Raw genomic sequence first — 12,410 nt, 5'->3', positions numbered from 1 at the left:
TTTGTTACTAAGTTAATATGACATATACAAAAATAGTTCTATCAGATATTTAAAGAATTTTGTGAAGTTTTAATCAGCCTGACAATTTTCAGCAGCTTGTCATCTAATACCATAGTGTAGTCCTCACTATTTCCCACCTCCCTGTAGGCTGCCTGGGTTTCTCTCACATCAAACAAGAACCCACAGTGTAGGTTGGCTTTTGCAACCAGTTATGAGTTGTTGTGGTGGGTTATGTAAGGTGAACAAAGGACCTTGCCAGATACTTCATCCCCCACTGTTTCTGACAACATTCTCAAGGCAGGCAAAAGTCAATTCTTCATACCATGTTACCTGTGCTGTGTTAGTCTAGAGCAGGGACACCTGAAAGAATCCCAGTAGGACAGTGAAGCTATTGCAGGCATGGGGCCATGGGGCAATTCACTCTTCTCAGACCTGCTATTCCAGGCTTTCCACAGACCTCCATTTAACTTTAGCTCAATTCAGATTCAAGTGTGTTATCCAACTATTCAGCCACTGTGGGAATATGGGAGGAGAGAGGCAGTGATTGCCTCTTGGAGTTTAATCTGTGCCTTGATCAACCTTTGCATTTTCCATTAACATTTCTGCCACCTCCAGGCTCAAGCAGCCAATGTCAAACACTACCTACTGGAGGTATTTGAAGCAATGTGAGCAGGGCTACTCTGAACCTGAACAGCAAAGAAATTCTCAGTATCAGTAAAAGACCCTGTATTGATTATCATGGAAAGCATTTATTGTTATAAATATTGTGTTATTCACAAAATAGAGCAGCAGCAATGACTTAAAACACTCTTGTCCTGCATTCTGGCATATGGACCATCTCAGTTTGATCTGCACCACCTTCTGGGGGCCACATTTGGAGCTAGAGCAGGAAACTGATGCAGGCTGAATTAAACTGAAAAAACAAATTAAATACTAAAGTTAGATCAGGCCCAAAAATTCTCATTTTGCATATTTATAGCAAGCGTACATATTGCATCAAAGCTAACTTCCAAAACTCCTCAAAAAAACAGCCTTTCCTCAGTTTTCCATTTTCTTTAAATAACTTTTATATTCTGTTTTATATTTATTTTATATTTATGTATTTTATATGTAAGAAAGGTATTTTGAAAGTTTTATTTCCTTAAATATATTTTCCTTTATTTTCTAAGAAATTTTTCCTGTATAGGCAACTCCCAGGGATGAGTAAATTCAGACAGTTTTTGAGGCAACTTTTGCCCAGGTTAAATATCTCTGGAACTTTGGAGCTGTATATGCACTGCTCATTACTGAAGCCATGTAAATGCTTGTTCATAGTCTCTTGAAACATTTGCCTAATTCTCATGAAAACACATGAAGACCAGCTACACCTTTTGTGACTGACAAAATTAAGCTTATCTTTTTATGATAAATCTTACTATCTCTAATAGTGGCTTTAAAAGCTGCTGCACAAATAAATAATATAATAATAAAATAACTCCACACAGCACATCTTAATTCTAGTTTAACACACCTTTCTAGTAGGAAAAGAAATCCTATTAATTTGTGATAACTTTATCATATACAGACAAAGGTGTTGTCTTCATTCAAATCCTTCTCTTTTCCACTTAAGACCTAAATAGGAGTAGAGAACATGGGCAAATCTGCAATGCAGCAATCCACTGGCACACCAAGCATTTTTGTGAAATTTTACCCCAAAATATAAACTTTACATTTGCTGTGTGAGGTTGTCACAGAATTTCTGAGCATTGCTGCCATGTCTGCACCCCTAGTGTCAGTGTGTTACAGGTTTACCACAGCTAAAACTATTTCTTTGGCTGTTTATTCTGTAAAGCATGAAAGTTTTATTGCTACCAACTGCATAATTTTATACACATTTATTCCACAGAATAGTAAGATTATAATTTAAATTAATATTTGGGAGTCTTTGATCTGGTTTTGATTTTGACATAATATTTTAATTTCCAGTCAGATCCTATTAAAACAGTAGGAAAATTATTAGCAATTTTCTATATTTTAGCACTTTATTTAATTTTTATCATTGATATAAATTATTGTAATTTCCCATAAATTTACAAACTATTGAGATGTAATCTCCTCTCGACAAAATTTTAAAGTTTTAAGATCATATTTTCATTTGTCAAAATCTTGTCATTGCATTCCTAATTTGTAACCTAAATTACCTAAAAATGACAACAGATTTACTTCTTAGCAGGAATGAAAGGGGACATGTTAATCTCTTTTACATAGAAACAAGTAGATTTATTTTATATACAAACAAACAAACAAAAAAAACCCAAATCCAAATAAAACTCTCTCAGCTACAGTTCTTAAAGACAACAAATAACTGTGTTGGTTTTCCCCTACCTCCCCCCAAGGAAACAGGGAGACCATTAATTCTACAGTCAGCAGCTGAAACCAGACCCTACTGATCACATCCCCTTTGCTCAGTAAGCCCCAGACTACAAAAGATAGATCACTTTTCCTTTCTTACTAGGACTCAGCAGTCAGGCCAGAACATTTTTCCTACAAACATGCATTATTAGTTTGACCATGCATCTCTGTATTTTGATCCAAAATGCACAGCCTCATAAGGAAGGGAAGACAGAACATAGAGTCATAGATAGAACACAGGAATGAGATAGAACATAGGAATGAGAGCTACAATTATTTTTGCAATATGACTTTGTACATTCAAATTACAGTGCCATGGATTTAACCAGTCACACCTCACAGCATTGCAGAATTACAAAACAGGAACAATCCTCGCTGTAATTTAATTTAAAAGAAGCATGAAAAAAAAAAAGCTTTAGAAAATACTGGTTCTCCTGACCAAAATCAAGACTATAAATTGGAAAAAGTAGACTTGCTTCCCTGAAACAGTTAAATACAATACAACTGCTAATCTAGAGACTTTACAGCACACTAATTCACCAGCTCTCAGAGTCAGATTAAGATTAGTTTAAGGACAGCCACTCAAATTGTAGGATCTGCAATCATTCTGGGCTAATCATGTAGAGAGAGGACAACAAGAAAGAGAGGGAAGAAAAGCAAGAACATCCCTAATAAATAATATTCAGAAGCAATTTTGTTGTCATGATGAATCAAATCCATCTATCATATGGTCACTCTGCAGCTTTCTATAAAGATTTTTATAAAGAATACATGTTTTGATTTGCAGTTTATTTGAGACAGTGCATTTCTGTGGAGCCAATCTTGACATTGATTTCTCAGCAACCTATGTGACATGGAAAGACACTTCAGCTACAATACTGTAAAATGGTATTTTGTCACATGGTATTTTACAAAATTCTCATGGAAGAATGTGTGAGAGCTCTTTAAAATGCAAGATTCACCACAGGGGAAACAGCAGTTAGCTCTGCAAAGGAAAGAATGTCACATGGCTGAACACATTCTCTCATTATTCCCAGAAGCTAAAAGAGTAGCTAGAGGCAGAAAACTGACAATAATTATATTGCCTAGAAACTGACAGCATACATAAATCTACTGTATTAAGCCTTTACTCATTGATTTACTTTCCAAAGCTCATTTCAGCATTAGCCCAGAAGTAACACTGTGCAAGGCACTGCTCTTCAGTTTAAGGGAAATTTGGGTAAATTTTTCTTCCACATACTGTGATAATTAACGTTTTGTATGGTTGCTCTCTCTATCCTGTGGCAACCTGAATTGCCATGATTTTTGACTGCAATTTTCCTCCTTAGTAGATTGTCAGTAATACATGAAACAGAAAGCAGACGTGCTTAAAGGAAGAGTAATTCAGCTCTTGTTGAAATTGTTATATTTACAGCAAAAGCCTGAAGTGATGGCAAGACAGCTATTCAGTCCTGAATGTCTGTTTATGTCAAATCAGGAGAGCACAGTGCAATCAATCCAGACCCAGGAGGACCTTTTACTGAGCTAATTTTGACATAACACTGGAAAACCAAAAATCAAAGGTGTAACTAAGAGGGAAAAATAGATGTTGGTGACAGTACAGAAAAAGTGTTAACATGGTTCTGTCAGAATGGCACATATATGTTCCTGAAATTACCTCAAAGGCCAGTAAATTTAAAGAAAATAACTTCCCTTTAGCACTCTGCACTATTACTGTTCCTTCAGACACTGTGGAACATCACTCACTGGTGGGTCCCTGCATGGAGCAGGGAACCAGACAAACCCAAGTGGCAGCAAAGGGAGAAAAAAAATAACAACCAAGTTTTTAACTTCCCATGTTTATGAAATCAGCATTGTTATTTTGCTGACATTGATTGAGTAAACATCATACCTTTGGTATAAACAGATGAAAAATATATTTAGAAGTCTGGAAAGATATTTTATAAAATCAACTTATTACTTATGATGATTCTATTATTCTCAGATTTTTGTACATATTTTCATGGATTTGCTTCATTTTGGATGTCTAATTATTAATATGGTACCATATCACTTAATAATATTTCAAAGCCAGAAAGAATATTAAGAATATTGAGACTTCTACAGCAATATCTACAGCATATAGTACATTACCAAGTAAAATGTGCTATGTTTGGAGTGATGACTGTTTTTTCTTCTGTAAGTTTTGGGTTATACTGTCTCTTTAAAATAAGGTTAACAGGTTTGCATATTTGTCATTTCGCAGGTATTTAGTGTTATTTCACCTCATAATCAAGATGAAGAAAAAAAATTGAAGTAATTTCAGTACCAGACATTTTCATGATTTTTTTCATTATTTTTTTCATGAATAGAGAATGATTGTCTCTTCAATTAATCTACCCTATTAAAAAGTTTAAAAAAATCCTTGCTTCTGCACCAATTAAACTAACTTTTCTGGACCATTCACTGATAAACTCTACTATGTCAAAGTTTTCTAGTATACTGTCAATTAAATATTTGGTTGAGTATTACATGCATGTTGCCTACAGGTTGTGAGGAATAAGTAAATCTCATAAATATTTTGTTTTATTTTTCTTAAAGTAAGTTATCCTACTTAAGTATTTCAAGAAATTATTTTCTCTTTACCCTATATGGAAAACCTTTTAAATTAATGGACTAGGGAACAAGATTATTTTGGGTTGTGCATGTACAGACTCCAAGCAAAGCTTAATACAAAGTCAAAGCTCCTACTTTCTAACCCCATCAAATACAATGTCCAAACATGATCCTTGGCAACATGCACCTCTTGCTCTATCAGTACAGAAGTACTGTTTATATTTAAATGAAGAGTAGTGGTGAAGAACTCAGGTGAAGAATCAGGATCTCCTTGTTCTGTGATCATATGCTAGACAGGCACAGCCTTGGTCAGATCCTAAACAACTGCCTTCTCTTGTTGGCTGAATGGTGCCTAATAATTCTGGCTAAAACTCTCCCTTTCTATTCCAGTATTTCTTGAGAATTAGTATAAAATAAATCCATCTACCACAAGGAAAGCAAAAAAACTCATTCCTTTCTTAAGAATATTGAAGGAATATTCACAAGTAGAGAGGTAGAGGGTGAGGAGAAATTCTTGTGGTGTAATATGTTTGAATCCTTTTTGTCTAGGGAGATTCTACAGGTTTTAATCCATTAATCCCTTCTACTAGAAAAAGCCACCCCCTAATATCCACTCTTGTCCATTCTTTCCTCACTCATCCTTTAGTGAGCTTCCTTAGTCCTAATTCTGCATAGTCAAAAACAAAACAAAACAATGAGAAGACATTTGGTTTAGAATCAGTGAATTAAAAGCCCTGTCTCGTGAGAAGCTGCAGCAACAATCTGCAATCTTCGCTGGATTATGCTGACAGCACTGAACAGCAAAGAAAATCATGTACATTCAGAGATTATAAGGAATCCCTACTAACCATTCTGACCCTGCTGCCACTTAAACCGTGTCAGTGATGTTGGTGATAGAGGAAAAGGTTCACATAAACACTGGCAGGAGTACAAAGTATTCAAGGGGAATGAGGAGAGTTGGAACACAAGTTGATAGATCTTCAAGACAGAGATTACATAGCATTTTGCCACTGGGTGAATGTAAGAAAAATAAATGTTTTATCTGGTGTGACTAAATAATTTTCTTAAGTTGGTTGTAATTTGGCACAATACAGCTATGTTATGTAAACAAAAATGTTTATTCAGTGGTTTTGTTCTTCTGTTTTATGCTCAGCAGATTGTAAATGCACATTATCTTAATATTTCGTGCAATCCTTGGATTGCCAACATGCAGATAAAGAGTTATTTTCAAAGACAGAGTGGACTGGAAGGGAATTTGCATCCTATGTGTTGACATTAATCAGTCTTCCTCCTATTCCATCAAGGGGGAAGTAACATCCTAAATATAACTAATCTTTTGAAATAAAAAAGAAAATAATTTTTTCAACTACTTCTGAATCAGTAACTAACTCAAAACACAAGATTCAGCATTTCTTGGTAAAACAGATGGGAATTTTTCCATCTGTTTCTTATAGAAATCAAATTTAGTTTAGTCACAATTAAATTTCCTATTAATTATTTACAGTTTTTACTGCATTTTCCCCATTTCATTCTTTTTTAAGGAGGAAGAAAAAGGTCTATCCAGAAATTTCCTCAGGCATACTTTCTCATTGTTTTCTGCATTTTATATACGTTTACACACCAAAAACATTATGTAGAAGTAAAGGTAGAGGACAAGTTTTTTCCTATCTGAAAAACAACTTTTGAAAGCTGTTTGATAGTTTAATGTAATATACATAAAAATAAAGTATCTTTTCTCCAATTTCACAAAATGCATTTATAATCTATTTACTATTTTCAGTCAGCTTGAATCTCCTCATTACAAACTTAGCTACAAAAGGAAAAAAAAAAAAGGAAAATTTCATTCCATTAGTGCTAAAATAATCTAAACTGGCTAGTAATTTTGTCTTAAATCAAGTCTTTCAGACATTACAAAGTATTAAATTACCTTTTCTTTTCCGTAAATGAGCTTTTAAAAAGCATCTGATCCTCCCCGTGACTTTTCTTTCTCTCTTTCTTAAAATAGACTGCATTTTAATTCCTCTGAAAAGGACTTGCTTTGGTAGATCAAGTTAACTACTGAACATAATTGCAGAAAAGAGATGTCCAAGCCAGAATATTCATTGTACACTTGAGATAAACAATCAAATCTTCAAAATAAAACTTGAAACTTTTTGTGTCAATTTGTGTGCCTAGATTCATCTCCCTTTTGAAATCTTTCAGTACACATAGGATTCTCCCATTATGTTTAAATTATTTAGAGAATAGCCGCTAATATGAAAAGTAGTGATTTTGTTTTTGTAATGATGCCAGAACCACCATGCTAAAGAACCTGATTAAATCCTTGTCAGATTTCTTTCTTAGACTTGGACTTTTAAGAAACCTTTGTGGAGACCTTCTTGCTTTGATTTTTGTACAGAAAACCAATGAACCTTCAGTCATGAATTGTTGCTCTGAAATACAGTATATCCATGTAAATTCAAGTCCCACTTGCCCCTGATCACCCTTTGCTTGCCTCCCTACATACTTTTACTGCCACAGTATATAAATTCATGTCTTGGGTGGTTTCAATTGATAAATAAATGCTTATGGAGTGACATCTGATAATTAGCAGATTAAATCCATAGTTTCCTTATGCTGTGTGTTACTTTCTGGCCATGGCTGGGGGATTGGGACTAGATGGTCGTTAAGGTTCCTTCCAACTCAAACCACTGTACTAAAAGCTCATTTTAGCTACCAGTAATAAATAAGTAACAAGCACCTCTAGAGAAAACCTGTGGCTAATGGCTCTAGAAGGTAAGGGAAGGCCAAGACAGCTGATCAGTATTGAAGCATCACTTCCAGTGTATTCCAGTGGGCAAGAAATCAAGCAAAGTGGGCAGTAGATCTTCATGGATGATCAGAAACCTTCTAGCAAATTTCAAACAGAAGAAAGAAATTAATGGAATGTGGAAAAAGGAATAGGCCACATAAGAGAACTATAGGAACCTTGTATGCAGGGATCTGACAAGGAAGGCAAAGACTCAGTTGGAATTGAGATTGGCAAGGGTTTCAAGAAGGGCTCCTACCAGTACATCAGCAGCAAAAGGAAGATTAGGGAAAATATGGGGCTGCTATGGAATCACGTGGTGATGGAAGACACAGAGAAGGTGGAATTACTGAATGCCTTCCTTGTCTCAGCCTTTACTGCTGAGGCTGGTCCTCAGGGGTCCTTGTCTGATAAGAGAGGAATGCTGGAGAAAGGAAGACTTCCCTTAAGTCATAGACAGTTGGATTTGAGATTAGCTACACAGATTTAATACCCATAAATCCATGGGCCCTGATGGGATGCACCCATGGGTCCTGATGGAGCTGGCAGATGTTGTTGAGACACTCTCCATCATCTTTGAAAAATCATGAAGAATGGGGGAGGACCCTGATGACTGGAGAAATTCTAATGTTACTCCCATATTCAAAGGGAAAAGGAGGACCAGGAAAACTACCATCCAGTAAGCCTCACCTTCATCCCAGAGAATATAGGCTTTGGGCAATATAAGGCTCACAGAATAGTCTGTAGTTTTCATTTACCTTTGCCTGGCAAGGCTGTGCATGGCAAGGGCAAGAAAACGTTGCTGCCTTTCTCTCAGGGTATTAATAATAGGAGGGATTTTTTTTTAAATTACCAACAAAGTACCAGAGCAGTGCCTGGCTTTAAGGTCTAGAGGTGGGGAACTTAGATATACTTCAGCTGTGATAGAAGTGAAACAGTTCTTTTCATGACTCATCATTCAAAAACATCGGCAACAGGAGAAATATTTCATGGAGAAATTCAAGAACATCTGGTAAATAATGGATTTTTCTAGCTACTGAAATTCTTCTTTTTTTTCTTTTTTTCGGAATCCTATCTCCTGACCTTAGAAAAGCCAGTGTCCTTGTTGAGGACAAGACATGCTACCCAAATATAGTACAGCTGCTTCCTCCAGGGGCAGAGCAGACACAGAATCAGATACTGCATGACCAGCAATGACATACTGCAGCAACAGGAATTACACAGAGATTTCTTAGAGCAGTCTACAAGTCTCAGTGGTCTACGAGCTCTCCCAGGGATATCTTCAACACACCAGCTGTCTGTGCCCCCAACTCTGAAATGTCTGCCCACACACCAATGGCTACAGTAATTTCACGACCATAAGGCACACCGGACTATAAGGCGCACCCCCCAGGAGTCGGCAAATTTCACAACTTTGTAGATCATATAAGGCTCACCAGACTATAAGATGCACGTTTTTTGCTGCGAAGATCCGTGCCGCATGCAACAAAGTAACAAATTAGTAACGGAATCCCACAATTGTGGAGTTTACTGGCATGTGCTCAAATTGGAAACATTTTAACAGATTGGTGTAGCCTTTAAACGCAGCTCCAAGTGCCCTCCCCGTGTGCGGGGCCCGGCGCTCCTGCCCACTCCCGGCTGGCGAGGCAGGGCTCGTGGCCGCCGCGGTTCAGGGCGGCCACGGCTCATACCTCAGGGTTGCTGCAGTTCAGGGTGGTTTGGGACTGTCCGCAGCTCGAGGCGGCGCGGCGCTACCCGCTCCCTCTCTTCCTGTGCAGCTGCCGCTGGCCAGGGGCTGCCCACCCCCTCTCTCCCTGTGCGACTGCCACTGGCCGGGGGCTGGGCGGTGCCTCTCAGCCCGCGCGGCCGCCGCTGGCCGGGGGCTGGCCGCTCCTGCCCCACCTCGCGGCTGGGCTCTCGGCTCGCACTTTTTTCTGCAGCCAGGAGCTGAGCCGTGTGCAACAAAGTAAAAAATTACTGGCAGTTTGCAAACATTTTTCACAGACTGGCGTAGCCTTTAAACACAGCCCTAGGTGCCCTCCCCATGCTGCGGGCCCCCACACTCCCGCCCGCCCCCAGCACCGGCTGGCGCGGCTCCTGGCTACCACCACGCAGCTGCAGGTCCTGGCTTCCCTTGCCCAGCGGCCGCAGCTGCCGCAGGCCCAGGCACTCCCGTCCGGCGCTGGCTGGGGCAGCTCGGCTTGCGGCTCGACCGCCACGGCCGCTAGCGGCTCCTTCCCCTCGCGACTCGGCGCTCCCGCGGCACCACCCCCCCATTGCGGCTCACACTTCTGGGTTTGCGATTTTCACAGCTTTGTCCATCATATAAGGCACACCGGACTATAAGGCGCACTTCCGGGTTTGGGGGAAAATTTTAGTCAAAAGGGTGCACCTTATAGTCATGAAATTACTGTATTCCCCCCCCCCCCCATTCTTGGACACAGAGCAGGTTTACTTTAAAAAAAGAAAAATGGTGCTGATTGCACATCAGCCATGATGCTTCATCACATGAGAATTTCTGTTTCACTCTCCTTAGCAGAGAGAGCTAGAAACACTTTTCCAAGCTGATGGTTCCCCTTCCCTGTACAACTTTTCTCAGCACTCTACAAGGCAAGAACAAAACCACAGGAAAGCAGGTATTGCAGGGACAGGACTGAAGAGACACCTGCAAGCCACTGATCTAGGGTTTATAGTGGCTGAGCAGAATCAGCAAGAACCACCTCAAGTAGTTTAAAGACTGAAAAGACACTAATTACAAAACAATTGCAGTTTCTCAATGGCCAGAACTGGTTCATTGCTGTGTCTCCTGCCTTAGCTCAGAGTTAAATCTCAAACTCTGTTTGAGTTGACAGTCTACAGGCAATTAAGATATTGTGCTCCCCTTTCTGCAGAATTTATTTTTAACCTGTGCTTTTCATATCTGCACTTTTTCTTTTCCTTCAGAGGAAGTGAAAAAAAAAGTAAGCCCTTCCTATATAAACAGTTTGCAATTAAATTGGTAGTGTGAGTGGGAATTCCCCCCTTTCCAGTTAAAATCTGAAAAAAACATTCAGTGATGCCAATTTATTTTGCTTTCTTTCTTCCCCTGTAATGTGTGTCTAACATGCTACATTTTTAGTTCTTACTGCAGCCAGCTACAAATCATGTGGCTGACAGTTCAATGGCCACTCTGAAGATGCTGTCTGATGTTGCTGAGGCTTTGGTATGCCCCGGGATGTAGGTCACTGTTAGTGCACGGCCTTTCCGATATTCTTTGCTCCCATGATGCATTTATATGATGGTGCTTTAATGTGACACTCTTTCAAAGTAGAAGTCGAGAGATATAAAATATGTTTCCTACATAAATTATTTTTAATCTGTAATTTCCATGACTTGACATCTGCCATCAAATGAATATATCTTGTTGTTTTATTCTCAAGAGAAAGGCAGATTGTTGCTATCTCTACTGCCAGCACTCATCTCATCATCTTTAAACAGCCTTATTTCAGGTTTCCAGAGGTGCAAAAGAGACTTGTCAGGAGCAGAGTGTTGTGGGGGTATTACATAAAAAACATTGCAATGAAGAAAAGCAAGGATTGCCCCTCATGTCACACATGGTCACATCACAAAATACTTATAAATTTAACAAGCTCCATCTAGAAGATGGGACACTATTTTGCCTTTCTAGTCCCACTGAAAAATCTGATCCAAAACCTCATAGATCTTATGACTGGAACTTCATTCTGATTTCTAGATTGACCCTGTCTGTTTAGTAGTGAGATAAAAATGCAAAAAATATAAGAACTGGTGTATTACACCACAGCCAAAGTCCATCTGTCTTGGCATTCTATTTCCAACTGTGAGCAGTATAGGGCACTCCATGAAAGAATTTTAGAATCAAGCACTAGAAGAGCGAGGAAGAGATAAAGTTGTGTCAGAAAAAAGAATGCTAATTTAAACACTAATTTCCAACTGCAACCAAAATAAAAATTAAGTGAGTAAGAATATTTTCTTTGGTCCTGTTCCTTTCTGAACACTCTGAGCCTCTGAGAGGCATTTCAAATAAGATTGAAGGTGCTTTGTTATCAATTTTTTTAAAACTGCTTTTAAATAGAGTAAATAGCTCAGGCTGAACCTTGACCTATGATGCCTGCACTTTTGCCATATCTGGGTTAATTTAAAACTAGTCTGTATTTCAGTTGGAAACATCTGGCTCGACTGGTTGACAATGGATGCCACCAAACCATATTCAGGGTCTATAGTGACTTCACAGATTTGTATAGGTGGAAGTATTTGTTTATGAAGGTGTTTGACTTTGGCATGCTTAAAATTAGTGCTACTGGCTAAAAAGAATCACAGATGAGGTTTAAATACTGCTGGAATCTGATTTGAAACTTTGTAAGATCAACTTTTTCTATCTTACACCACTTCACTTGACAAAAAACTTTCGATTAGCCAAAAATTTACAACTGAAATATTTGATTTACCAACACTCATTTTCCAGTGAATGGAAGACAATTTGGCTTTTGAATACTGGCTCCAAACAGCTCCATAGATGGGGCTCTTGACAGGGTAAGAATGATTGTGAGTAGTAACGAACTGGACATTTTTTAGTTTCATTTTCACTGCACTTACCATGAAACATTTTATAACTTCA

The sequence above is a fragment of the Catharus ustulatus genome, chromosome 5, assembly GCF_009819885.2.
Source record: "Catharus ustulatus isolate bCatUst1 chromosome 5, bCatUst1.pri.v2, whole genome shotgun sequence".
In the NCBI taxonomy this organism is placed as follows: domain Eukaryota; kingdom Metazoa; phylum Chordata; class Aves; order Passeriformes; family Turdidae; genus Catharus; species Catharus ustulatus.
Note: the sequence above shows the minus strand (reverse complement) of the source record.